The sequence below is a fragment of the Patagioenas fasciata genome, chromosome Z (assembly GCF_037038585.1).
Source record: "Patagioenas fasciata isolate bPatFas1 chromosome Z, bPatFas1.hap1, whole genome shotgun sequence".
Classification (NCBI taxonomy): Eukaryota; Metazoa; Chordata; class Aves; order Columbiformes; family Columbidae; genus Patagioenas; species Patagioenas fasciata.
In genome coordinates this window covers 13,610,965-13,635,342 of record NC_092560.1, presented here as the reverse complement: position 1 = coordinate 13,635,342, position 24,378 = coordinate 13,610,965, and the positions used below count along the sequence as shown (strand labels likewise).

General features: G+C 41.7%; 1 protein-coding gene across 7 annotated transcripts in view; it reads left to right on the top strand.

Annotated features, from left to right (window-relative positions):
• Positions 1–13,785: 13,785 nt before the first annotated feature.
• The window catches only part of MOB3B (MOB kinase activator 3B), an 81,943-nt gene continuing 71,350 nt past the window's right edge, over positions 13,786–24,378 (top strand). For 3 of the 7 annotated variants that reach the window (XM_071802016.1, XM_065861036.2, XM_065861033.2), the window contains exon 1: positions 14,301–14,416. The gene's annotated coding sequence lies outside the window, so the exon portion shown is untranslated. Of the gene's footprint in view, positions 13,936–14,300; positions 14,417–14,612; positions 14,891–24,378 lie in introns of those variants that run through there. The other 4 variants (XM_071802018.1, XM_065861035.2, XM_071802015.1 and 1 more) reach the window with 3 other exon arrangements.

Here is a 24,378-nt window from a genome sequence, read left to right as displayed (position 1 = left end):
GCTGTGCAAAAAAGATCTATTCTTTGGGCTGTGAAAAGGAGGTTTTTAGATAACTTGGGTGCCAGTGGTCACAAAGCCATCCTCTGCCACCATCCGTGCACAAAGACCTCCTGTCTATCTGCAGGCAGCTGCTGGAAACAGCTTTGCTGCAGGCAGTGGAGCCTGTGACCAAACCAATTGAGGAGCTGCTGGTGGGATTTCAAATGCGCTCTGTTTCCAAAGAGAATTCACAGAATATTTTGAGGAAGAATCCGGGAGGAACAACACAATGACACAGCAAAAGCAAACTGCGTGGTTACAGCTGTACTGAAGAGGCAGCATTTACTCCAGGGCAAACAAAGGATTTGGGTGGAAGGAGGAGGACTTGGAGTGGTGAGGCATTAAATTCTTCCCAAGAGTGAAGGTAAAAACAAAAAAAAAGATTCATCCATGGATGTCAGAGAAACTGAGTCAGAGCCTACTTGGAAGGAGAGGATGAAGAACAAAAGGATGCTGGGGAGGACTGAGCAGTGAGAGGCCAGGAGTGGTGCTGGGAGCCCACTGGCCCAGAGATGCGAAAGGAGGCTGAGAATGTCAAACCTGTGTGTGACGACCATGCCATTGAGGTGAAAACCAGTGGATGCATTCACAGAACAGCCTTAGTGGGTGTGTAGTTACTCAAATGCAAGGCTGTTGTTTTGTTACACCATGTTAGCACTTTGTGCAATGCTGTGGGAGTAGTTTCGTAGAGCAGTAGAGTGGGGACCTGAAGTTCACACTGTATGTATTACAGCAGTTTCACTTCAGATGATCTTCAGTTCTGTCCCATGCACCGACTTCTCACTGGCTGCTGGAGTGCCTCTTCCTATTCAGTTTAAACTGATGCAGTCTTTTTTATGTAGTCCATCAAGTGAGCCAAACCTCAGTGAGGAGGGATGGATGACCAGGTGAATGATTTTAGGAGAGCATTCCTGGTGTGAACAGAAACACTGCTGCAGACATACCCTTTGACCAGGCAGCGGATCACAAGCAATGGGTACAAGTATTCAAATGAAACAAGAGAAAGGCAACAGAAAGGAAGAAATGAGAAAATAAAAAGGGGGAAAAGGAAAGGGTAAATTATCCAGGAAGCTCTGAAAGAAGAGGAGAAAGGAATACCAACAGGACTTTGTTTTCAAAGGTAGCATGGCATGGGGCAGAAATTAATCTGGTTTGAGATCTGTGCTTCTGGTTAAAAAAAATGTTCTATTTTATCATAAATGCATTTGGATTTTCAGACTTTAAAAAATCTAAGTCGCAGGAATCAAACAGATATTAGAATGGCCATATTTATGTGCCTCTATTTTTTCCTTGCATCTGGTTTGGATTACTACTCTTTCTCATGGTAGAAGGTTGTTGAAATGCATTTATCCAATTCCTTTCTTTTCCTTTCCAGCTTATCACTGAATGCAGGCAACATTTTTAATTCTAGCAGAAAACTGATGCATCAAAAAAATCAGGCAGAAACATACCTCAGCAAATATTTCTGTTCCTACTTCATTATGGGAAGAATTTTTAAAACTGTTGTAATATATCTAAATGCTTGCAAAGACAAACGACTTGACCAGAGGCTATTGAAGTGGACTGAAAAACATCTACTGATATCAGCTGCAGGATGAGGCAATGGAAAAAAATTCATGTGTTTAAGTTTTTCACAAGTTCTTTGAAACTGTCTACAGAACAGGACTCATTACTGTGGTTCATGATGGAGGTTTCTGCCTTTCCAATGCAGCCTCATTTAATTCCACTTCCACTTAGTTTGACAGCTCCTCTCTATTGGCTGTGTGTGCTGCAGCATCTCCAGTTTTTGGAAATTAGTCTTCTCTTTAGAAAATTCCTGCAGTACAGAGAATCAAGGCATCTTGGAGCCATCTCACACTTGCTTGTGGGCAGAAATTGTGGAATGCTGACTATTTGGTATGTCAAATCTCACCAGTGGCTGGAGAGAAAGAAAGACATTATTAAAACCAGCATTGTCATTTTTCTCCAACAAAAGCAAGACCCATCTGGTTCTTCTGCTGTTTGAGACCATGTCTATAAGGTGAAGCAGTGCAGACTTTGCTGACTTAAGGACCAACATCAGAACCAGGTCTCTTTTAGTGTTTCATGTTTGTAATCTGCTTAACTCAGAGTAAGGAGTGGAGACTGTAGGTGGGAAGAGGAAAGAGAAACAAGGACAAGATCTATGTGTTGCCATGATTCCTGCAGTGAGAGAGAGCTAAATGCTGTCCATCACAACCTGGAAGGACTTTGCTTACATCGTGGCAGCATCTCAGGGTTCCAGCTCAGTATGCTGAGCATATCTGAAAAAACAGCTCTGTTGACTGTACAGTCACATGGATAGTGTGGGTTTTTGACACCTTGTGTTGTTAGCCTTACATTTCTTGTTGAGTACAAATTTCTGATGAGTACAAATGACTCTATAGGCAAGCGGCTGCAGAGATGAAAGATTATGAGGTTTATACCTCATTAATTAGTGTTACGTGATGGTGGTGAGCCCCTGGAAGCCAGCTAAAGATGGTCCAGAACAGGAATTACTCACAGTGTGCTTTGTTTTAATACTGGCTTGCTTAATAAGTGACTTCTCTGAAGAAGACATTTTGCTCACTGTTTTCTTGATACTGTTTGAAAACTGCTCCTAATAGTGTTCTGTGTTGAAGGGTGTAAAACAAGTCATGGTCTGTCAGTAAGAAAGCTGGGCTTTGCTCTAGGAGGTGTATTTACAGCACAGTATTTCATACCCTTAATGATGCAAATGTGTCATTAATGATCAGATAATGACAGGACTGCTCATTTGGACATCCAAAAACAGCAGTGAAACCCTGTGGTCTTTCCATAATGCTGATCTTTATTCAAAATGACCACCTTAAGTTTTCCCTCTCCTTCTCCCTTGCAGGTAAGCCCCTCTGTTAAGCACAGAGCCTTGCTGGCTGTGTAGCGGAGGGGCTCACAGTCACTCTTGAATCTTTTTGATGTAAGGTGACATGTATATTTCTGATATCCAGAGTGCTCCCTTTCCTGGCCACAGTGGTTTTCAGGAGGTAGGGAACAGGAAACAGAAACAAAAGGTAAAGGAGAAATTAACCAAGGCTCTTACAAGTTATGTTCCTGAAAAACTGCAATATGACTAGCTTTCATTAAGGCACCTAGAAACAGTGTGATGACAACTGTTAATCATTGTAACAGTTTTTGTAAAACAGTTACTAGCCAAAAAAAAAAAAAAAAAAAAAAAAAGTCAGCATGTGAACAAAAAGAAAACAAATACAAACTAATTCTGACTTTTTGAGTGATTCAGTTGCCTGTATAGGCAATCAAACAAAACCAAAAAAACAGTTATTTCTAAAAGCTGTTTCAATTGAGATTACTTAGCCTTTCATTTTCTATACAGCAAGTGCTGAACTGTGGAAGTTGTAATGGAAGTAACTTCTCTTAAGCTTCTTACTCCTTCATTTCAAAGCTTGCAAGAACATTTTTGACACTCCCTGTTATTTTTTTTAAGAAGTATTATGGCCCATAGATGTGGCAGCCTCACTTGCTGAAAATCCAAATGGACAAACTTAAATTCCTTTGTTCTTTAGTCTTTGGCATTCTGCATCCTTGCGTGTTTCTACATGCAGTTTACTATACCCTTGGACCTCTTTCAGATACAATGATCACAGAACTAGTTAGACTGGAGCTGTCCTGGTGGAACCATCACCCACTTCAAATAATTCATTAGTTATTTAGTGAATATAAAATCAGAAACACCCCAGAATGACATGCACCTGGAAAAACATACCAAGGAAACTGTCTCTGATGAAATACAAGAGTGAATTCCAATATTTTCAGACTAGGATTCAGCTCTTCCTTAGGTTCCTTCTTCTCTGAAGGCAGTGAAGTTGGTATTTCACAGTTGGGACCCTGGTTTGTGAATGGACATCACTTCCAGGGTGTTTCAGATACCTCTTCTGTCTCTTTACTTTGGAGTTGTCTGTAAATAATGTTTTGTCATGAGCTAGCTCACTTCAAGATCTTTGTTAAATACTGAAGACCTCACTGAATTAATGATTTGATTTGATTTGATTTGATTTGATTTGATTTGATTTGATTTGATTTAAAAGACTCGTCTCTTTGGACCCAGCAGATTCAGATAGGCTCAGGGAACTATGCATGGACCTGAAAATCATTATGGAACTTGGTGAGCAAGATACATAAGGAGAGTTTGGGGCTGACATCGATGTTTGTTCTCTTCAGTTTCAAACCTTTTTTTTACAGTATAAAGTCTCTGACTCAGATGACACTTGGGGTTTCCAGTACCAGAAAGAGCCATTTTTTTTGTGTCATGTGCCTATGGATGGAAGCAATTAAAGCATTACCACATTCTCTACCTTGCTGTGCATGTACTATATGGTCAGCAAGGCCAGAGTAGTGTGGGTGGAGCTTCCTCAGTCAAGGTGCAAAAAGGCACTGGGAACTGCAACTTGAATTTTGTTCCTCACTTTCCTTTTATGTTCAGTGTGATTTGAAGTCCTTTCCACTAGACTAATGTAAAAAGTTGTTTGGCCATCTGGATATTGATAACCAGTGATTAGTTAATGTAGTTTGGGAATGCATATACATAAACTTCGGTAATTTAGTCAACCTGAAACTAATTTAAAGTGCCTGGACAGGACTTGATGCTCAGGTCTGTAGAATCTCACCAGAGTTAAACCTAGAAGATTTCTGCATGCAGGCAGGGCCCACCTATGCACATTTTTTTTTTTTTTCATTTATTCAAACCCCTCTGCTTTTCTATAGGTAATTATTTTCCCTAGGCATATTGCACCACTGCAGATAATCCAGAGGGATGTCTAGACTACCTCTGTATTTTGAGGTGCATTCTCTTCTTCCTTCCATTACGACTTTTTACCAGCTTGAACGCAGTCTTCTCCTATGATGGATTAGCTCACATTTCATATGGATCATGGGAGGTGAAGGGTGTGCTGCATTCAGGGAGATGAAGATGTGTGCTGCTACCTGCTCTTTAATGAATCAGTACGTCATATTTTACCTATGGTAAGAAAATTGGTGCTCCGAGAGATAGGACTATTGTTAAAGCTAGTAACTTAATTAAAAATGGAAGCTGCGTGCTTTAAGATGAGAATTTAGTCTATGAATACTACCTTAATTATCAAGTGAGTCCTTGATGTTGTCTGAAGGTGACAGTCACCTCAGAAAATATAAGCCTTGTGGTTTAATTATGTTTTGAAGCTGTATTTACCTGATTCATTTTGTTTACAAAGGAGTATCTTATGTGCTTTTGAAGGCAGTACCGGGCCGTTGCCTTTCCTTCAACTGCTGTCATATGAATAACTTTGCAAAACTTGTAGGACGCAGGTGATATTGTTGCAGGTGCAATGAAGAGTTATTGTGTTCCCCTGGATGTTACTATAGATCTAGTCAGTGAAATGGAACACAGACAGAAAAAAAATTACTCAGCCCTGCTAGCCAGTGTATATAAGATTAGCCAACACATCCCTGAGAAAGCTGAAATGTACTGAGGCTGCAGCCTTCAGGCTGAAAGAGAGAACCGGCTGACAGGTGAAGAATGACCCTTAAGACTCTTTGCCCCCACTGCAGTTTGCATGGGTCTGAGCCCTTCTTGGGGGCATCAGCCCACTTGTTTTGTTCAAGCAAGTGTGCGTTTTTCACGGAGCCTGCACTCTGTCCATGCCTTGGCCTGTAAGGCAACCTTCCTTGTATAGAAGCTAGTAGTGTTATCGTTAGATAAGAGACTGAATTAAAGGTATAGTAACCTATTTTTTTCTCTAAAGAGAAACACATGACAGCATACTCTATGGTCCGTCTTGCCATAAAAGTCTGAATTCAAATTTAAACTTTTTAGTGTTCTGGATTTGTTGAACCCTCAGAGAATAACTTCCAAGAGAATATTTTACTTAGGCATGTTTTACAACACATAAACAACAGAAATACCTTTCCAAGGATTAAATAGTCCTCTTAATTTATAATAATGTTCAAAATAACAGGATTTCATCATCTAGATATTCTACCAGCTGATGCTACTGCACTCACCACCTAAACTAATTATATGCTGCAAAGAGCTTCTCCTAATCTTCCCACTCCCCGTTGTCAGACTGGAAAATATGCTTTAATAACACATCTGGGAGTTCAATCTGGGGAGAAACAGACCTGAATATCCAAGTGCCCTTGCCACTCACTTCTCTTTTATATCAAGGCTTCTCAAAGTTGAGTACCTCTTCTGCTGATGAAATAACCCAGGTCCAAACCAATTAGAGCCTTGAAAGCTTTGAATTTTCCACAGAGACTTCCAGGCAGCCAATGCAGCTGTCTGAGCATCAGTGTAATGCTCCTCTGTCATAAAACTGCACTTAATAAGTGGGCTGCCAGGTTCCAAATTAGCTTTGGAGTCCAAATGGTGTCATTAGATAGGAGAGATTAGGAGTAGACAGGGAATCGACTAGCCTGAATCTGAAACAACATTAATCTACAGTTTTTCCAGTTGCATATACATCTTTCTGAAAAGTGCTAAAGTGCTATGTCAACGCTCAACACGTAAGATGAAGCACCAAGTAAAAATATTTATCATTGTGTGTATGTGGGTCTTTTCAAGTGTATGATCATACTCACACTGTTCTGATGTGTCATCTATAACACATAGTGCCCAAGGGAACCATGAACTTTTCTGTAGCCCATAAATGTTTTCAAGTGTTGAGTTACAAAGCATGGCAGACATTGGTTCACAGTGGGTCTCCCTTCAAAATGTGCTTGAAAGACTTAAAGAGTAGAGAAAATCTACACAGTTTCCTTTTTTTTTCTCCCTCTTTCCTAAGGTATTTGCTCCATAATGGCAGGCCAAGCTGATACAGAATGGACTTAGAGGGTTTTGCATGAAATGTACTTCAAAGTGTGTTCAAAAGGGGGTATGACTTCTCTTTTAAATACTGAGATCAATGGGAACTTGGGCAAAGAGAGCAGTTTTCGGGACTCTGCGTATGGTCCTTTGATGCTCTAAGCACAGGTGAAGGATAAATCAGGGAAGATTTAAGCAGGAGCTGAGAAGTTCCATGGGGAACCTGTAAGAGTGGAGGGAAATAGATCAGGAGAAAACCTGGAGACAGATCCAGTAGCAGCTGTGCTTAGGAGAATATTTTAAGGAGCTCTTGTACACCAGGGAGGAGCCAGGCTGGATTCAGAGTAAGAGTGATGCTCATCTTGCCCCTTTTCATAAACTATTGATATCTTTCTTTCAACTCTGTGTCCCATCTGTGTGTCCCATGGTAATCAGAACATTTATCTTTCCCACTTCTTGCTGTAGCAAATGCTGGTGAGTAGGTTGGGCCTAGGTGGGAATATAAGTTTGTCTGAGGCTTGATATTACCTGGACATCTCCCTGCTTCCCTTCCTGAAAAGGCTGTTGTGCATTGTATCCTTTCACAAAGACTGACAGCAAGAGCTGAAAGAGAGGGCTCCACTTCACAGGGCTTGGGTCATTGGTTTAGCTGATATCCTCAGGTTAACCAGCATCCAGGCAGTCATTCAGGTATAAGGGATCATTAGGGAAAGCTGGTTTTGCCCATGCCTTTCTGTAATGTGACTTAAGTAGCTGAAAACAAAATCCTCAACAAAGCAGCTCCTTCTGGAGCTGGAAACTGAAGCAATGTGTACTTTGTGGACCAGACTGAGTGCCTTCTTGTTACACTAATGTTACAGAAATCCCAGGAGGAGATAAAATTTTGCCACTAGTTCCAGGAAAGCATTGTTGCTGCCATCTATTCTCAAGCAATCTTAACCATTTAGGTCAGGCGTGTTAAACTCCTTCATCAGAACATGTTACATTTGGCCCTTTGAAGGCAACTGTGAGGCTGACGTGGTCCCCAGTTAAAAGGAGTTTGACACGCCTGGTTTAGATGATCACGTTGGCTGAAAGGCTTGGCATTTGAAGGCAAATAAATCCTGAAGAGATGTTGCAATTATAAGAACAGAATTAAGTTCAGAGAGCAGCTTGAATACAACCATTGTCTTGAGAGAAGCCCTGAGCAGTGTTTGAGTTAGCGGAAACTAATTGGATTTTGCTGTTTACTTTTTGCTGGGTAGGGACGGCAAACAATACTCTAATCTCAAAGGGACAAAGGGCACCGAGCTCCACTCTTGGTCACCTTCATATAAAAGTATAATCTCTTCATTACTAGGAGTGGAAGATTTTCTTGGTTTATGCTGCTAAGATTGGACAAAACTTGTTTCCATGTACTTCAATATAAAATTGGGACACTACCCAATGCCAGCAGAGGGGTTATATTTTGCACTGGAGAGCTCTAGAAAAGTTTTCTTCATGAGGAGGCAAGTCAAATAATTTGGTTACATGCCGCCTTTTCCCTCTAGCTACTGTGTTCCCTCCTTAATTTTAGTATCACCCACGCTGCTTAGCAAACCCTAAAGAGATTCCATAGAAATACACAAGTCCCTGCCTTTCCCATCAGCTGTCAGCCACAGAAACCTGTGAGAATATCCCACAGGTAAGCTGAAACAGGTAGGCAGCAGAGGTAAACAAGATGATTCATGTAGGTCTCTTGATCTCCGCGTTTCTTTTTTTTTCACTCCAGAAACCACCAGCAATTTTAGTCTGCTGTGTTCAGCTGCTCCTGCAAACAAAACAAGATCCCTTCTGCGAGCCCATGCCCTGGGTTTTGACAGCAATAACTGTATCTGAGTACCCTACCCACAGGTTATCACCAGTGTCAGACCTCAGTTAAATATGGGTTATTTTCTTCTCCCCCATCAGCAGATTTACAGCCCAGACACCATGCTCTTGAGGCAGTTATGACAGACCTGGAGCAAAGGCAGGCAATATGCACCAAAATTTGCTCAGGCCTCTGGCACCGCAATGAGGCCACCAAATGCTCTTGCTGATGCCATTCAGCTGCTGGAAATGAATTGTTCTATGGGCAATGACAATTATCAGGACAATCAGCAGAGGGAATAGCTGTCTTTCTGAATCACTGAACCAGAAAACAGGCTTTTGACAGGATCATCATAATCTCTGGCCAACATCAACAGAAAAGGATTCCAGCCCTAATGAAGCTGTCATGGAGCCATCCAATGGCTCTGTTCAGAGTTCTTGTACCTTTCCTTGATATATCCCAGGTCTGGGAACTGGGACTTCTGGTTGCAAGTAGTAGTCATTATGGAGGAGCTGGTTGTGGATGCTCTGTGAACCACCCGTAAGAATGGCAAAGCTATTTTTACAGTGCTTTTTGTATCACTGTATTCTCCACTGCTGCTTGACAGCATACTGCATATACTGGAACATCTCCAAATTGCAGAAATCCATCTTAAGATTTAAAAAAAAAAAAAAGTAAATATATTTAAAAAAAAAAAAAAAACTGAAAAAAACCTGATTCTGTGTCCACTCATGATAATAAGGACACGGTTTGAAACTCCCCCCTGCCAAAACATGTTCTTTTATCAGCTACAGCAGTGTGAGATTTCCAGAATGTGATGCTTTGGAATAAGTGAAAAATCAAGCCTGGTGGCACAGTACCTAAATATAACACAGAGAAGAATTACTGCTGTAATATTTCTGCTTAATGTGGACAACTTCAATATATGTTCACCATATTTTAAAAGACCCACAGTAACATGTGAGTCTACGGATTTCGGAGTACAGTATTTAGACTTTCTATTCAGAAAAAATGCAGCATCAGATGTATGTCCATACAAAAAGAAAAAAAAAATCTATGGCTTGTTTTTCATGGGAAAGAAACAGTCTCTTTCTATTTGCAATCATAGATGCACTTGTGTATGGTGGGGAGTGTAAATTGTCTACCAGTCCCACATGGGAGAGGAATGGAGACCACACTTTTGGGTCTGAATTTTTCTGGCCATGTCAAGCAGGTGGCAAGGGAGTAGAAATAAAGCTAGGAATGAGTGTGTGGAAGACACACATTCATTTGCAGCAGCAGGTGCAAGCCATACAGTGGGGTACCTGCTCCTGAGAGAGCAGTTCTGGCCTTGCTGCACATCAGACTCCCTCAGCAACACCAGCATCACCTTGTCTTCAACCCAGGTGCAGACATCTCTGCCATGTAGCCCCAGCTGTTTGCAGTCCAAGCTGCCGTGGGCCAGCCTGCTGCCTGTTGTGGCCTTGCCTAGGCTGGTGAATACTCTTTATGTTGCCAGAACTACTTGAGAAGCAACTGTGCCAGATCTGTGCTGTGCCCAGGAATTTCAAGGTGGCAGTACAGCGTGAAAGAGTTGTAGTGTTGAATTTGTCTGTATGGCAGCAGGTTTCTACTATTCAGTAATTTGGGGTTCCATCAGAACTTAGTGCTTGGTACTGTGTAGAGCATGGTTATGCTGTGAAAAATGAAGAGCTGTTAAAATCATGAGGCATCCATCATGGTTGCTTACATGAAGTACCTTATGGTCTACCAACTGAAAAGACTGCAGGGAGATGTAATCTTATAAGAAACTATATTTAATTTTGCATGCATTGTGGTTTTCAGCTTTTCAGAATGTCATTGATTGACTCTCTGTACGTGTTAATTTTTTTTTTGTTTGCCTGTTTTCAATTTTTTTGCTTTATTATTGTTCTGTAGATCGTACAGGGGAGCTAAGTCATGCTGGTGATTAAAAAAAAGAAAAACTCTTTTAAAGGTGACCAAAAAGGAAGATTTCCCCTACAGATATGAGGAATATGCAGTGTTCTCTTCCTTCTTTCAAGGCATTCTGCTGACATCCAAGTCAGTGAGCCAAAAACATTAAAAAGGTATATATATTTTATCACGGTACTTTGCTGTAATGTCTCCTCCTCCTTTCCTCACATGACAATGCACCCTCTGCACCATGGGTATTAGTTAAAATAGCAGGAAAAAATACCTAAAATAAAAGTTATTTTTATCAAACTTGGAAGAGAACTTTCAAATACAATATTTCTGATAGCAGATTAGTTACATGTCACTGGCTGTATGCTCAGAGGGTATAGCACGGCATAGTTCTGTGGTTTCAAAAAAAGCTCTGCAATTTATAGTCCATAGTAAGGTGAGTCCTAACATACACAGAATTGGGTGCTGGTAGTCACAAAGACACATTTACTTCAAAATCTGATTGAGTTGTTTAAGTTACATTTTTAAGTTCCCTTTAATCACAGCATATTGGAGCTCCACGTGTCTACAGCCCATGATACAAGAGCCTGCTATAACCTACCTCAGTGCAAAATCAGATGGTCTGAACTGCCATTGACAGGGCCTGAGTTGAAGGAAGATGCTTTTTCTTTTAGTAAAGTGGACTCAGCTTTGGGGATGTTAATCATCACCAAATGGGAGGCAATAAGCTGCTGTGGACAACAACTTTAAATGCCCCAGTTGACTCCACCAACCAGTACTTTGCAATGGTCTCCTCTGGTTTGTTTTAAGCTGATTCAGGGCCTTGACATAAAACTAAATCAGTAAGTTTGATGAAGAATGAAGTATAAATTATCTCTAAGTTTAAATTTGGTTTAACAAAGCCACAACAATTTCTTGTAGACTCAAATCAAAACCATAAGCTGGCCACTTGAAAAAGGTAAGATGATGAGGCATGCTTTAATTTTATCCTGCTTTCCCAAAAAAACAAGTTTATGGTAGTATCTTTGTTACATACATGTTTCTATTCTTTTCATTGTCCCCAGATCAATTTTGATTTTGCTAGCCATTTTTGTAAATTTGATTAAGGGATACAAATCTCAAAGATGGTAGGTTCCAGCAACGCCTATGCAAATTTATGTTAGGGTAGGCACATGGATGTACACAAATATTGTGATCTACCAAGGGGGTAGCAAGAATTTAGTCCTATCAGGCACAAAACCCCAAAACAAAACAAAAAACAGACAGGAAAGGGCCATAGGAAAATAATCCTTGTAAGCTCCACTTGCAGGATCTTAGTTCTTTCAGATCATCCAAGCACATCTAGCATCAGAGCAACAAGACAACAAGTTGTTTCTGCTAATTTAAATTATTTGTACAACTGTGATCTGCTCGATCTGTGTCCTCCTCTATTCTGGATTCCCAACAGTGGAAGATACCCAGTATTCTTCAACCATTTGATGCTGAATTAAATTGAATTTCAGTTCACTGGTACTGACAAAAATTAATCAGAAGATCTGCTATTTTTTTTTTCTCTTGAGCTGTGTATTTTATGTGGTAGAAAGAGGAAAGACCCTTGACTTTAGCATTTTTGCTGTATGTGCTTAGAATAATGACGTATACATGGCTGAACGAATTCATGGTCAAATTCTGCTAAGTAAATTGACTGACTGGGTCCACAGTCCTGGTCTCTGGCTTTTCTCCCTGTAGCAAAGGATTGACTTCTACCAAGTGTGCTGGAGAATGTAGCCATGGTAATGATATCATGTACAACGTGACTACAGAGAAGGGAGGTTCAGGCACCTTCCTGCTGGGAAAGCTGGCAGTCCCTGATGTAGTTAAGTACTTTGTCCCTCTTGCTGGAGTACTTATAGCAATTCATGAGGGTTAGAAGAGTGGAAAAGGGTTGTGGAGTGGAGTTCACGAAAATAATTGTGTCTGTAGTTTGTCCTTCCTGGGTTCTAGTTTGTGACCAAAAATAAGTTCTTCCTAGGCAACACTGGCAGGTTCTTGATATGCTTTGATGATTATGAATCACAGAAAAGGGAATGCTGTCCTCAAAGACACTGTCTATCCTTGTTTGAGTATATATAACAAAATGTATCTTGTCAACCTCACCCACTGCATTTTAAAAACATTTTTCCATGCAGTGTTTAGAGGGATGCAAACTTGAAATTTTGGGGGATACTTGGACAAGGAAAAAACTATAGCTTGTGTACATCATTCAGTTGTTTTCAATAGGGAAATTGTCTAAACATTGTTGCTAGGTTTTGACCTGGTATTGTCCTAAGAGGCCACTTTCCTTTATCTTTCCCAGTGGGAAAGGAAGCAATGTCAGTCTTGTCAATTTTTTTGTAATTTTCTGCAAACCTGTGAAGTGGGCAGGCCTCTTCCCCATGCCTTCTGAGACAGGATTTCTCCAGAGGACAGACTGATCAGTCCCCCGGGACATTTATCAATGCTTGCCATGCTGTTCTTGTTCTCAGAATGCCTTCAACTTTGCGTGGTTGTCTTGCATCTTTGTCAGGCTGCATGGCTTGTCATGGGTTTCTGCTGCTTGAAAAGAGGGGGATTTGTTTTTTGTTCACTCAGTCTTCACAAAAACAGGATTTCCCAAACTCAGTCATCATTTCTGTTGGGTCTGAAATTTTTCCACTTAATAAAGAGTTTGGCACACAGCCATTTTATTTTGACTTGAGTGGCACTGAAATGGGTCTCTTCTGTTACCACCTCTTCCTCTCCCGCGCCCCCCCTTTTTTTTATGCCAGTGGAACAGATGGGTCAGATGGGAAGGTACAATACCCTGAAATCTTAGTTGGCATGAGAGAAGATGCAATACTCTGAAGTCTTAGTTGGCATGAAATAGTTTTTTGTCCAAGCTGTGTGTATATACATATGCACACATATATGTACTCAGCTGATTCTTTTCCCCCTGCTACTGAGACAAACAAATTAATGCAACTGCAGAGGTGGATTTATGGATTTAGCTATACAAATGGTTGTGTATCAGCCTATTGCCATAAACGCCATGGATCAGATAATCCAAAAATCCCTTTAGCTTACATAACAGCGACACTAATACGATTAATTATCTTATCCTCCGACCCTAAGGGAAGGGACCGTGGTCTTTGGTCTGTGCTGATGTGGAAGAGCGATACCTTTGTGAGGGCAAAGTCCTCCAGAGCATTGCGCCTGCGAGAAGCACCGCGAACCAAGGTCGTGGGGGTTGAGACTTTCCTGGTGCTTGTTACACGCTCCACGGCAAAGTCGAAATTCCGCATTCGTTGCCTAAACTCAGGTAAGTTTTCCACTAAGCTCTGCCCAGTGCAGTGCAGGGTCAGGCCCCTTCGCGGCAGCCGCGGGGAAAGGGCTGCCCCTCAGCCTGTGCCGCACGGGAGGGGGATGCCGCGGCCTGGGCTGAGGAAACCCGCCGCCCCGCGCCTCCCCGTCCCCCGGCGGCAGGCGGGTGTTCCCAGAGGGCTGGCCGCACTGGCCGCGCTGCCGGCAGCCGGGACGGCAGAGCCGCCATTTCGGCCGCTGCCGCCGCTGCCCGCTCCGCGCCCGCCAGGGGGCGGCCTCCGCCGAGGGCCACGGCGAGCGCGTGGAGCCGCGCGGCTGGAGCGCGGGCCGGGGCGGGGGGGCCGGTCGGGCGGGTGGCGGCGCTTGGCGGCTGCCGGGGCTCCGGTGCGCGGGGGAGCCGCGCCGCGCTGCCGCGTCCTGTCCCTGGCTGTCCGGCGGGGAAGGCACCTGGGTGTGCGGCGGTACGCGGAGGGGTGGAGGTAAGGCAGGGGCGGCAGGTCGAGTCGGTCCGCGTGAGGGGAGAGGTTGGTCGTGCCGCCCTACAAACTTCCCGCCCGTTCCTCGTCCCGCTCAGCCCAAACGGAGGTGCCCCCCGCCCCCAGCTCCTCCCACCCCCACGAGGGACAGCCCGCACCTGCCAAACGCGGGGGCTCGGCCGGTGCCCGCCCCCCCGGGGAGGGTCTCCTGGTCCCCTGCGGCCGCCGTGCCCCGCCGGCCTGGGGCCTCCTCCTCTGGGAGGTGGGGGGGAGGGGGAACGCACCCCTTGTCCCGGCCCCAAACGACAGGTGAGCGCCGTGTGCGAGGACGGGGCGCTCCCGTCCCTGCGAGGGGCTCTTGGCTCCGCGGTCACTGGTACCGCTGCGGGTGCAGCAGCCGCCTGGCCCGGAGCCCGGAGAAAGAAGGGTGCATTTCCCTGCGAGCTTTTATCCGCCCCGCTACCCTTTCTCCCAAAGGTAGGTCTCTGCGTGCTTTCCTCCAGAGCTGCAGGGCTTTGCTCGGGCTTCCTCAGGGAGCTGCTGGCTCTGAAGATGTGTTGCCGCGCAGCAGGCGCCTGGAATCCGAGCTGAGGGATCAACCCGCACCTGGGCATGCCCGGGGGCTCCTGCCGCCTGCTGTGTCAGGCATCGGGCGGGCGAGGGGGCCGACGATCGAAGCAAGCAGTCGTCAGACTAGGGTTTGGATTGGCTTTACTTCCTCCACTCTATGTATTTTAAACCCAGTATGGTGGCTCCTTCTCAGCCCACTTGTCCTGCTGCCCTTCTGCACTGAATTATGAGGTGGGGAGCTGCAATCCGAAGTCCTGCCTGCTGGTCCTGTTGTACCCGTGCTGAGCAACGGGATGGGAGCCTCAGCACCACAAACTGGGAAGTTTGTCTTCTGGCATGGCAAACACTGAGGCACAGCCCATTAAAAATGGCAGTTTTGCTGCAGTTCTTTTAATGCTGGGCATAAAGTTAGTGTCTCAAGAAACTTGCCGTGCAGCTGATCTGCCAGGTCTTTTAGTTATGGAGGGACAAGCTCAGGTTGTCGCATTTTGCTTTAGTTTACAAGGTTGCTTAATGAAAAATGTTCTGTGTTTAACTCCTTGTTCATGAGTGGAACACAGGTCTGAAATCTCCGCAAGTAATTCCTGCATCATGACATGACAACCTGACAGCTGGTCTCTCAGAGTCTGAGCTAGGGCGTGTTGTGGAGAAAACCCTAGAGGTACCCACTGTTGGCTTAAAAGAGAACAGCTGCAATGCAAGGACAGAGCAGTCATGCTTGCAGCTGATTGACCCTGCAAATCATCTGTCTGTCTTCTAGCAAGATTGCTGCCAGCTGGCATTTGGAGAGGTACAGGCCTTCTTGCTCCACTAGATGGTCAGATCAACCTGTTCTGGGGCTGGTTGTGGGCAGCTCTCGTAAACAAAATGTTCTAATTGATGTGGGGATGTCTCCTAAACCAAGTTAGAGTAAGAACGTGTTACCTGTATGATTATCAGATAAAAGGTGGTTGAGGATGGTTCCCACCCCTGCTTAGATTGCAGTGATTTCCTATATAGACAAGAGGATTGTTTCTGTTTTCCAAGCCATTTAATTGTGTTTTTACATGCATATGTAATTTGTATATAATGAGGAATACACATGAGACAAACTTCCAGACATTCTTCTCAAACTGGAGAGTTTATGGCCTGGATGCTCTGCAGTAGGTAGACAGAGAGCCTTTTTCCCCCTTTTTCACCATAGCAAAGCATGTTATTCTCAGATTTGCAGACTCTTGAGTGGACCAACATTTGTGAGAGTTTTCCTTCTCTGCTCTGTAGGGTAGAGAAAAGAGCATTCCTGGCGCACACACACAAAAAAAATTTAAAAAGGAGGAAACCGTTGTTTTGTAACAGAGTATGCACATCTTGAAGAGGGGGGTAAGGTAGGAAGAAGAATGCAAGGTAGACAGGGTAAAGTCAAGCAATACTGAGCTCCAGAAAGCACTAAAGAACAAAAAGAGATGGATGCAGAATAGTGTGATGATGTTTGGCCTTGAGCAGCTTGGAATGGTGATTTAATGCTGTTTGCCACAGTGTTGGTGTAGTTAGCTGATGCTGCATAGAGTGCATTACTGAGTGATGTGAAACTTGGGATGGGACCAAATCACTTCAGCTCCTTCACTGGTATTTTTCTCATGATGAGTGTTTCTTTATCAACTGCCAGCAAAGTACTCAGCATCATTTGAGATCCCTGAGGAAGGTACTCATGTTCTGGAACAGAAACTGAGAGAAGCAGAGAGGGCCAAGTGCACTGGGAACATGGGTCACAGAGTCATTTGGAATAGCAACTGTTTAAAAATGTTATGGGAAAACTGTGGTACTGTTCTTTGTTTAATATTCAGTTTTTATCATGAGTCAGGTGAGCTGAGATATTGGATAGAATAGTTTGCAGAGAAAACATTTATTTTTGTTTGTTTTGGGATAATATTATTGCAGAATTAGAAGCTTTAGTAGTACCTTTGACAGATACGAATCTTGTGAGCCTCTTTTGAGCAAGACACTTAGGCCTGTGCAGGTGAGACGGAGACAGGGAGCATAAATGACTAAGATATAACTGGACTTTTAATGCTAACTACTATACAATTACATTTACTTCCAGGGATATTACCAGCTTACTACCGCAGTAAAATTCTTTAGTTATGAGTAATTGGTACATTAAAGGAAAAAGGCATATAAATAAACTGTGAGTATGGCTGAAGATTTAATAGTTAGTTGTACACAGAGTAACTGGGAGGCTCTTTTAAAGGACTTTTGGATGAGACAACAACAGAAGAGGAGATTTTGCTCACTGTTCTCCTGTAGTTGATAGGCAGTATTGCTGCCACACTCTCCTTTCTCTTTTGTGCTGGTTCTCATACGCAGTGGCTGTTCTTCCCTACTTTACTTTAAATCTTTACTTTGGAACAAAAGTGTGGACTCTGTGGGGTTTTTTTTTATGATTTCCTGTTGGTTTGGTGAGTTCAGGAAAAGGTTCAACAAGTGGTAGATCATGACAAGAATGTGGGATTGAAAAGTGAGGAAGAAAGGGTGTAAAATTGGGCCATGCTGTCTTGTGAACCGTAACTTTAGTTTGATTTACCCCAAAAAAGACAAAAAGGGACTTCAACTCAATAAATAGCTTCATAGGAACAGACATTTTAAGAGCGGGGGCTCTACAGTCAAGACTTTTCATGATCTGTTTGAACTAGGAAACCTGTGTTCAGATTTAGTTTAAAATATCTGTCACTTTTGCTGTTGAGAATGTTTCCTTGCCACACCAATACAGTCAGAAAAAAAGCATTTTCTGTTTTTGTGTGAAGGCTGACCATCATGCTATCAAAAGATGCAGGTTTTTAATCCAGAAAGATTATAGCAAATTCTGTGGCTAGTAGCATGCAGTATATCCAGGTGCTTGTTGATAGAGGACCTCTCCCATCTTAAAAACAAGTCTTTCTCCACTGTAGTGAGCATTGGTTTTGGTTGTGCTCCTGGGATCAGGAGTAACAGTACCATTTCATAAAGATTGCTACAACCAGAATTATGGGCTTTTTTTCTCAGACTTCTCAGGCAAAATATTGAGATTCTGTACTCAGGTAGTCATACCAGCCCATTGAACTTTTCCTCTTCAGAATGTTTTGTTTTTCTTCCACAGTCCCGTTTGGTCACAGAAATATTTAAAATCTTTTCCTCTTACATTCCAATTCAATGTGTTCCATTTATGATAAACATATTTTAGGAATTAGATCTGCTTAAAAATCTGAAGTGGGAAAAATACCCTGTCAGAACTCCTACAGTCTTCTAATGTATAAGGAGTGGTACTGAGACCCAAGGTTTTTAGGATTTCCTGAATAGCAGTTAAACTGGTGAAGATGATACCTCAAGACCTGTTTGGCTGTGCCTGTATGAGGGAAAGAAAGGTGGGAGAAGAGTGGAAGAAATTTGTTTGCACTTGTCTATAGAGTAAATATTTTCAGATTCGTCTTGTCTGCTTATGAACTCAATGCAGCTAGAACAGATACATATTTTATATATTGTTGTGAAACAACATATCCAAAAAATCCATGCTGTAGTTATTGAATATGCTGTATAGCAAGATGGGTTTTATATCCCCATAGGATATAAAGATGAGTCTGCTTGCAAAATGAAGATCAAAGGTGGGAGCTGATTTTTCTAGCTGAGAAGGTCTACCCATCATTGTTTTTGAATTTAAGGAGGTCCAAGCCATGTTAAATTCTCATCTGTTTTGTAAATTAAGACATTTTTAGCATGCAGGACTCTAGGAAGGCCTTTCTTCCTTACACGTCTGCATCTTGTACTTTTTTCTTTGTTAGTGAAGTAATGCAAAAATAAAATCTATTTGGTGTCCAAATGCAAGAGTTTCAGGTTGTATAACAATTGCCATATTCTGTGGAAAGATTACAAAACCTTTTTAAGGTGTGAAGAGAGAATACAGAGGAGCGATATCCACGTTTTTTAAAGAGTTTATCTTCTACAGAAGCAGTGGTACCAAGTGCCCCTTCACTTGAGAGTACTTTACATGTTTAACTTAAAGCACTGAAAGTTTTTTTGAAAAGAAGCGCCAGTTATCAATTTGAAAATAATGACAATGTGGAAATTAAAAACCTATTAGATAGGGAGAAATTATCAGATTCTTACTAAGAATCAAAAAGAGAAGATGTTACCTCTTTATGTTGCTTGGTTTTTCAAGAGGCTGTCAAAAATTAAATGGAATTGAGAACATGCCTTATGAACTGCTTCCCAGGAACAGTGACTGTATTGCTTACCTTTTAGGAAACTGGTGATCCTTTGGAAGTATTTTTTCACACTGCAAGTAGCACTTCTTAGGATCCGTGTTTCAAAGATGTTTCTTGCTTTTGGTTGCTCTTCTGACAAACATATCTCTAATTCTTCGATTTGCTGATGAATTCCATTTTGGAATTTCTCAATTTTGCTTGTATTCCAGCACCAACAGGAAGATTTTTGTTGAAAAGTTGAAAGATCTGTTGAAGGAACTCGTAGATGATCATTGTGACATTTTTCTGTGTGACCTTGGTAATCTCCATGGGGAATCTGAAATCAGTTGTTTCACTGAGACATTGCTGTGAAAAATAGCCACCTCTTGTGCACAGAATGTTCATGTTATGGTAGTTCACTTTGATTCCTTGGAAAAGGCAAACTGGATGTGAGATTTTGATGTACAATGCCACTGTAATGCAAACTTGCAGTAAACTTCTCTGAATCAAGATGGTCATGCTGATGAAAAAGTCAGTACTATTTTCCTTGACTTTTTGCAGATCCATAAACTTGCAGTTTCTTGGTTGTGTTGTGTGTGCTCACATGCTTCTCTTTCATGTCTCTGAGTTTATTTCCTTTGTATGAGATGCTGGGTATTACTCATTTTGTAGGAATTGCATTTCTATCAGCTGTGATCCTGCCAATGTTTACTGTTGATTTCAGTTTCAAACAGTTGCAAAGGTTTGCTCATTTCTGCTTTGACTGTATTTAGATCAAAAAAAAGCAAGCGAGGCAATCTGTTCAATCAAGAGGACATGGACAGATTAGCAGGTTAGAATCTGATGAGAGCATTTCATCTTCTCATATTCTTACTAGAACAGGCAGTTTTGCTTTATACTGAGAAATTTCACTTTTATGCTGAAGTTGGCAAAGACTGTGAAAAAGAATCACATCCACAGCCAACAGATATGCAGATATGTGCTCTAAGCAAAACATAATTTTATTGATTTAAATACAAATGTCTTGTATTTGTAGGTCAAGTTTTTCTGTTTGGGGAGTGGCTTAAATTTTATTAGCAAAAGAGCACTATTGTTGACACAAACATTGACTCACTGGGGGCTTATGTTGCTATCACCATGCTGGTTTAAAAAAAAAACAAAAACGTATATGCAAGTATGTATCTTACAGCAGATTATTTTTTTCTCTGATAGTTTACTACTCAGAGAAGCTTTCTTCTACTTCATCACTTGAGAAATCAGCCTAAATTTTTAGACCTGTAAAGGAAATCACGCTTTTCTGCAAAGAAAAGCAAGTCCTACATTGCAGCATAAGAAAACTTCTGTTCTGAAGCCTCTTCTTGTGAAGACAAGGTTTCAAAGAGATTGAGTTTACTGTGTTCGTGACAAATGTTACATGTTCAGGACCACTCAGCCAGCATAATGCTGGAACTGATCTCCCAGTGTCTGGCCAGTGTACTTATCTAAATATCAGGTCTTTGGGCTATCTTGTAGTAAGACTGCAAGTAGCCACCAGAGTGTTAATTTCAAGTGGCCAGAACAGTCTCAGCCTTTTGTGATGACAGTTCTGAGACAGTGCTGTAGACACACTGTGGCTTGAAATGAAAGTGCTTGGGTGGTTCCCAAGTATTGCACTAGCAAGATGTCATGTTTCTAGTGTGGTACCAGCCATTTTCACTGGTTCCTGTAATCACAGTATGAGAACTCACTGGTGGTTGGAAAGGAAGACTGGGCTGAATGATAAAATAGGCAAAATTACATGCTTTTGCTTCTCTTCTTGTGGGAACCTTTAAGGATTGTTAAATCACCCAAAGTGATTTGGTCAGTGAAGTGTACAGAGTTTAGAAAGCTAGGGAACATGCCCTTTATGTAACTTGGCCTGCATAATTACAGGGGTATTTGAAAAAAAACTCAGGAATGATGTTGAGATTATAAAGCATTTTGTTAAAAAACAAAAACAAAGCCAAAAAAAAAAAAAAAAGAAAAAAGAAAAAAAATCCAACAACCAACCTGTAAATTTTCGGGAGGACCTGTTATAGTGTGGTAGACTGAAAGGTTGTTTTGGATAGACAGTTTTTTTAGCAAGCCACAGGGTGACTTCAGCAGTTTTACAGTAGAACTGTAGTAATATATTAATGCTCTTGTGGTTATTCTTCTTATTTTACTACTGCTGATGCTAATACTGTAGTAATGTTGTGGTATTATTGTAAATCATCGACACCCACAGATCTTCACAGAAGTTAACTTATGAATGAAATTGTGGGGAGGATGGTTTTGTGTTTGGAAGACTGGACAGAGAATCAAGAAGGTTATGGTAGATTTAATGCATGGATTTGCCACAGATGTCTTTTGGTGAGACATTGAATTACTTTCAGTTTCTTTTTTAAAGACAGGATTATCAAATTTCCCTTGCTTTTTGTTTGCTGTATCTGTTTGTACTCCTTAGCACATTTAAGAAATGACTTGTAGTGTTTAAGGCATGTAAACTTAGTTGGAGATGTTGCCTTAGTTATATATTTTTTTTTTTTTTTGAAGTCTCTGCACATATCAAAGTGATTTAGGCTGTCATTAGCATGTAGTGTTAACATGTAGTGTTGAGAAGATCAGAGTATCTAATTGAAATGTAGTGTAAAGATTTAGTGTAAAGGTTACTGAAGCTCATACTAGAGCAGGGGTGTCAAACTCATTTTCACCGGGGGCCACATGAGCCTCACAGTTGCTTTCAAAGGGCCAAATGTAGGAGTAGTTACATTTATCCAGTCCTAAAATTACATTCAAGGCTGTTGTGGCCCCTGGTGAAAATGAGTTTGACACCCCTGTACTAGAGGGACAATTATGAGTTCCCTTGAAGTCATATCTGTCACAACAAATGCCAGGACACAGAATGCATTTACTAATCATTACATGCTGTCTAAAGCATCAGCAAATATAATATCTTTCTATGACTTTTTTGTGTTAATATAAAGTTAGTGTTAAAAAAGGCAGTAGGGCATTTCTTTTTTAACTGAGTCAAAAAATTCTGGCTTTAATAGACATGACTGAGCAGAATAAAAATGAGAAGCGGACTGAATCAGGTCTTGATGCATGGCTGGAAGTGTATTGTGAGCAATTAGTTATACTGAGCTGAAATGGGTTAATTCAAGGCATCATATGAAAATAAATCACTTGAGATTCGTGTCTAGGTAACAGCTAGACTAATCACGTTGAGATTAGTGTCTATACAGTACTACTCAGAGAGATCTGAGTCTGATCCAAAAGCTTTACCATTGGGAACACAGTTTTAATGTCTGGCCACAGATTTGGTAGTTTAGTTCAGAATTAAATGCTAATTCATCTCACCTTTAATTTGGCTCACTCTTTGCAGTTAAAACCTTGGGACAAACTTTCAGTTTGATCTACATGTGCAAGGCTTTGTTGCATTAAATTTAACACCATCAATTTAAATCGGGTGAGGACCAGTCCTTTCATCTACTAAAGCAACATTAAAACCAGCTTACTGTTGCATGGCAAAGCTGGCTCTCATTCACTGTTAAACAGTTTTATTCTTTTTACACAGTGGAGAGCAGAGTCACATCCCCAGTCATCACTTGTTTTCCTTCCGTTGTGATTTCACAGATAATTTATGAGCTGTTTGGATGTTGTGAAAAAATACTAAAATATTGATTCAAGGGGAGATTAATAAATAATTAAGAGTCTTTTAGCTGTTATTGGAGAAACTGAATAAATTCTATTTTATCAAAAAAAAAAGGCAACAAGGGAAGACCCATTCACAGCCACTTTTACATGAGGTGATTGTAGGTGATGGAGAACATACATTAATTGTGGAAGAACCTTTTGGCCATGATTAGGGCTTGGTGCTGCTTATCTAGGGACAAAAAAGAACAGTTTGTTCCCAGTGAAGCTGAGTTGTGTCTACACAACTAGATGAAGGTTACCCTCTTCCAAATTTAAACTCTCCTTCCCTGAAAACACAGAAAGGAAAAAAATACATACGCAGTCTACCTTCTAGTGCAAACCATCTACCCTGCTACCAGTCTCCTCACACTGGCCCTTTCTTAAACCATTGCTGGCTGTTCCTGCAAACATGGAAATACTTTCCCTGTGGGAATGAGAAGAATAGCTTGAGTAAGCAGATCAGGAGCTATGGATCTGTGCTGTTGTTTCAGTGCTTCAGGTTTTTCTAAGCTTGGTATTACTTTTTTTTTTCTCTTGAACACCTCACTGGTGTTTGGTCAAGGGACTCAGAAGAGCCATTTTATTGCTAGTGAGGTAAAATGTGTTTGTTTGTTATTGCTGGTTGGTTTTTTTTTTGTCGGTTTGGGATTTGTGTTTGGTAGGTTTGTTTGTTTGTTTTTTAAGAATAATTTTTAAAATGACTTCATTGCAAAATTATTATGCCTGTAACAAATGTAAGCATCAAAATTTGTTGTTGTACTCACATAGGCTGTCATGCTTCAGTGAAGGCTAAAGAGCTTTTCTAGGGCCATGGATCCCATTTTGTGCCAAAGCAGCTGAGGACATGAAGATTTTGTGGCTCAGGTGGGAGCTGAAAAAATTCAGGGGTTAATGCCGATCAAAAGGATTAGGAGTCAACTGAATGGAACTGATATCCCAGATCTGAATTCACCTAGGTGATGCCTGGGTTCAAAGTGTCTTCGTTTCCCTGTATTTTAACTGTATCTTCACACAGTAGATACACCTGGTTGGTACTTGCCTTGGTAGTATTATACAGCTCTATGTCAAGGTTGTCTACTGGAAGTATTGTGAGAAATGCTGAAAAGAGAGGAAAAAAAGGCTGAGGCCCGATAAATGGAAATCAGTTTTGAATCTGGTTTCTGAGAGAGAGGCTACTTTAATTTCTGGATTGTTTTTGTTTCACTCAGTATTGCCTTGTTTGCTTGTTTAAGAAGTAATGGTGATAAACTCTGTTAGTTTTTTATATGACACAAACTTGCCTGCACCCCACAGTGTAGCACAGAGACATTAGCAGGTGGAGGGAGCCTGAATACGACTTTCTCAGCTGCTCCCAGCCCCATCACATGAGGCATCAGCCCAACAAATGCCTATCTGCACAAACCCAGGGGATCACAGGGGCACAGTGGCAGACAGGAACCCAAATTAAGGACTTGGAGGAAGGGCCCCTTCGGGTATTGTCCTGGGGGAGCCTCACCCTCATGGCCTGGG